We start from the raw sequence: 5,273 nt of genomic DNA, 5'->3' as shown, positions 1-5,273 counted from the left end.
AGAAGCACTCACGTGGATTGAAATCCAGCCTGCCTGCGTTTATGGTGGTACTCCCTCCGTCCCAAAATTCTTGTCTTAGATTTGTCTCAATACGGATGTATGTAGTCATGTTTTAGTATTAGGTACATCCTTATCTAGACAAATCTAAGACAAGAATTTTGGGACGGAGGGAGTATTTAACTACCCCGTAATTTTAGCTGGACTTAATGCATTAATTTTTTTCCAATCTTCAAAACATAAAAAACGATATTCGGTTAATGCAATATTAAATGGATGATTATCACCTCTTTTGGGTAATCACAGTGTATCGGTTACCATATATCTCTCCTATACCTGGGCATATCTCGAGCCGGGCCAGGCTTCAGGCCAGGCCAAAAAAAGCCCAGTGCTAAAAACCTAGGCCCGAGTCCGGCCTGGCCCGGCCATCGGGCCTACAATATCGGGCCCGAGCCCGAGAAAGCCCGACACCGTCTGTTGAAGATGATCTATTTTTGGACATGTATAAAATGAATCCAAATTTTGCCAGCATGTGGGCATACCCATGGTAGGAATTCATGTCAGATTTAAATGAATTCCGACACCATATGCAAGTTGCATCACATTCGGTCATTTTTTATCGAGAAAAGTCCAAAAAATGCAAGAATTGTCGAAAACTCATAAACCTTGGCATGCTAACTTGAATTGATCATATAAGCGCATGAAAAAAAATTTGGAGTCATTTTATGGAAGCCGAAAAATGCACTCTCGAATGGACCCTTTTGTCCTACCCGGATACTCTCCGTTGAATATAGTATATTTTTGGACATGCATTAAATAACCCCGACTATTGCAAGCAGGTGCGCATGCCCATGGTAGGCATCCATGTCAGATTTGAATGGATTCCTACACCGTATGCAAGTTGCGTCACGTCTGACCATTTGTCGACCATTTTGCACCGAGAAAACTCCAGTAAATACAAATTGTCCAAAACTCAAATAACTTGGCATGGTGCCTTGAATTGATCATATAACCTTATGAAAAAGATTGAGATTAGTTGGCGGATGACAAAAAATACGCTCTCAAACGGACCATTCTGAGGCCATTTAAGGGATGTCGAGAAATGACGTGCTCCCAAACGGACACTTCTCACCTACGCTGATACACTCCGTTGAACATGGTCTATCTTTTGGAAATGTATGAAATGACCCCAACTTTTGCCAGCAGGTGGGCATACCCATAGTAGGTATTCATGCTAGGTTTGCACAATTTCCGAATCGTATGCAAATTAAATCACGTCCGGCCATTATCGGTCATTTTTCCCCGAGAAAACTTCAAAATCTCTCTCCGCTCTTGTTTGCTTGCTTGCTTCACCCGAGACGCCAGTGCTACTGGGGGCTAGCTGTGTTTAATTAGCTAAGCAAAGCCAAGGTGGAGTGAAGGCAAGACGAGGGAGAGGTTGTGGTGGATGAGTGAAAACAGGATTTTCTTTGTTTTGAAAAAAGCAAAAAAAAAAAGAATGAATGAAACCCAAAACCCACAAAAACGAGGAACAAAATACAGCAGCAAAAACCACAACGGGCCTGGCCCATCTACGCACTCACTTGTATCCAAAATGCCGGCGTTAGATGGGCTCGGCCCAACTACCTTTTCATTTCCCTGTTTTGAGACTCGAAAAGGGAGGGCAAGGGAATGTGTGCGTACCCAGGAACGAACCAGCGATCACTCTGTTGATAGATCCCTCCACTAACCACTACACCGCCTACGACACTCAGTTTTCAAACCTCCTTCCGCACTTCTCATACGTACAGGAAATGACCACTATGTTTTCTCACTATCATTTTCCTTTTTCTTTTCATTCACCTTTAGTATTTTTAATTTTCAGATTCATGAGTTTTATTAGTACTCCCAGTTTTAGCGTATGAATATTTTTTTTCATGAACAATGAACATCTTTGGAGTATACTGTAAATATATTTAAAATACATATTAAACATTTTTTCAGGTACACATGAAAGTTTTTCTCAACACATGTTAAACATATTTGCATACACGTTAAACAATTGATAGATACACGTTGAACATTTGTTGGATGCACGCTGATTTTTTTCCTAGACGTCGAATAATTTTTAAATACATAGTAAGCTTCTTATAAATGCACCGTGAACATTTTTAATACATGGTGAACAATTTTCTATGTCACAAACATGTTTACAGATCACTGGAATAGAACATTTTTTTTTGCATAGTAATACGTGTCGCATTAATAACATAAAGATTCAGTTACAAGCCACGTAAACATTGGTATTACAGGACTGAAAAGATAGGATAATCCTATGCCAAAAACCAGCGTCTGGCCCTCTTCACTAAGGGAAAGGAGACAAATCACCTCTTCACCCGAGCTCGACGCGGCTCCATCGCTGATCTGCAGCTTTACGGACCTCCAAAGTAGTTTGCCTGTAGCAAAACCATTGCCGTTGAAAGAATCAGACCGGGGCACGTGTCTCCGGACACACCATCGAACTCCAGAACTGACACCTCCGCACGACTACGACGTCGGAGGAGGAAACCAGAACTGTCAGCCTCCAACCACAAACCCAGCACAAGATGCACCATCTTCCAGCTGTCACTTGCGTAGACAAGCGTCTGCGCGTACTCCTAGACGACAAAACCTCCCTGCTCCACCATGACGTCGGAGATAACACCGCAGCAACGGGGACAGAGCAGAAGGATAGACACACCTGATGGAGTCACCACCGCCGCCTCGCCGACACCATCCATGAACCCTAACATCGCCGATCTGAAGGATCGACAAACACACGATGACACCAACTTCGAGACGCCGCCATGAAGGACACCGCCGGTGTGGGAGTGGAGTTGAGGCAGATTTAATCGTCCGGGCGCCGCTCCCACCACACCAACGGCGCACCACGACCTACAAATCCAAACCCTAACTACAGAGCGGAGGAACGGGGTCCCCCTCCCTCCTGCTACCGGAGCAGCAGCCGGAGAGAGAGGGGGAAAGCGTCCTCGCCGGTGGAGATTGGTGGAAAAGGATCGCCTCCCTAGTCGCCTCGTCCGTGGCAGCGGCTAGGGTAGGGAAAAGCTTCGTACCCTCGTAAGGCCCCAATACTAGTTATACTACCTCGAATCCTTTATCGCTGGAATAGAACACTTATTATTAATTAAGTGAACGGGTTTTAAAACGGGTGAATATTGTTTCCGAAATTGCGCAAACTTTTTTTTAATATGTAACACATATTTTAAATATTTCAAAATATTAATTAATTAATTTGCAAATGTTATTTCTGAATATTTAGAATATAAAACGGATTTTAGAAAAGGAAAATAAAAAATAACATTGGTGTGTACTAGCTCACCATAGTACGAATCTTGCTTGTGTCACCGAGGTGTTTGTAGAAATTACTTTGAGCGATATATAGACGTATCTCTTGCAAGGTACGAGTATGTCTATAGCGAGACATAGGGCAGCGCGTGAAAGCAGCAACAAGAAAGCGACGGCCCAGCAGGACAAAAGGCCTTGAGGTATATTTTCCACGTTATTAATTTAGTTTTTAATTCTTACTACATTATGAAATATTCAAAAGATATATATACATATAATAAAAAATATTGAATACATTTGAAAGATGATTAATATTTATATAAATATGTTTCTAATGGATATGAAACATTATCAAATGTTCAACGAAAAAAATATACATCATAATTATTATTCATGTATATTGAAATAATTCTGACGTATACCAAAAATTGTACCATATCCATGGGTAAATGTAGCAACCAATACATATCTATGGAAATGTGTTAATAATGTATTTAAAAATGTTAAATGTCTCTAAACATGTTCCCAATGTATAAAAAATGTACAATGTGTATGAAAAGAAGTAGACATAAAAAAGTAAATGCTTTAAAAATGTTAAACATGAATTTAAAAATGTAAGAAGGTGTATAAAGAATGTTCCCAACTTATATAAAAATTGCAAAATTTGTAGGAAAAGAGTTGTAAACAGTAATATATGTTTGAAGAAAATGTTAATGATTTACTTAAAAAAGTATAAAATGTGTATTCAAATGTTCCTAATGTATACAGAAAATGTAGAATGTTTGTGGAAAAAAGTTGACACGAAAATATAAAATTTGCAAAAGATGCTAATTATGTATTTGATTTTTTTTCGACATGTGCTTTATGGATTTGAGTAAATGTTAAACATGTGTAAAAGATGTTCCTGTTTTAAACGAAAACAGAAAGAAAAACAAAGAGGTAATCAAATAAATCAGAACGAAAACAACAGAGGAAAACATAGAAAAAATGAAATAAAAAAAGAAAATAGAAGAAAATCAGTGCAACAAAATGAAAGCAGTGTAATCAAGAAAGAAACCAATAAAAATAAAGGAACACTGATGAATACTAAGAAAGACTAAAGGAAGAACATATGTAAATACCAGTGAAAATAAGAAAAAAAAACAAAGAAAAATGGCAAGACAGGTAAATAAATAAAAAAAGGAAACGAGAATTAATAGTAAAATGTATACATTATCCATTCAGCCCAAAACCTATTTAGTGCCCCTACCAGGAATCGACGCACAGTTTATTAATTCAGCCCAAAAACTAAATAGCCGCGCACAGTTTAGCTCGTATGATACAACGCGAGCAGTTTAAGAACAACAGTGCTATTAACTGCACATACACATTAGGAAAGCTCGACTTTTTTGAATTTTTTTTAACAAACTAGAAACTTCACAGATTTTAATATCAATCACGGATCATTTTAAAGTTCATTGATGTTCAAAAAATTTCAGCGATTTTCAAAAAAGTTCATCAATTACAAAAGTTCATCCATTTTGAAAAAGTTTGATAGATTCTCATAAAAAGTTCACAAATTCGAAAAAATGTCCATCTATTTTCTAAAAATCATTCATTTTCAAAAACGTTTCACAAATTCGGAAAAAAGTACATCAATATTGAAAAATGTTCATCGCTGTAAAAAAAATGTTCGTCCATACTGGAAAAAGTTCACAGATTTAAGAGAAAAGAGAAAAATAAAAACGAAAAAAAGAACAAGACAAGAGGGATAAAAGGAAGAGAAGGAAAAAAAATTATCACAGGAGGCGTTGTGGGCACCTTTATCTAGTACAGGGAGATCGCAGGTTTGAATCACCGCAAACCCACCTTTCGCACTTGTTTTAGCAGAAAAAAAAGTTAAACGTGCCGGCCCAGCTCCTAGGAATGGTGTGTGCTGCTTTGTGTTTAATACACTAATGGGTGCCAAATAG

This window comes from Triticum dicoccoides, chromosome 1B (genome assembly GCF_002162155.2).
Source record: "Triticum dicoccoides isolate Atlit2015 ecotype Zavitan chromosome 1B, WEW_v2.0, whole genome shotgun sequence".
Lineage (NCBI taxonomy): Eukaryota > Viridiplantae > Streptophyta > Magnoliopsida > Poales > Poaceae > Triticum > Triticum dicoccoides.
Note: the sequence above shows the minus strand (reverse complement) of the source record.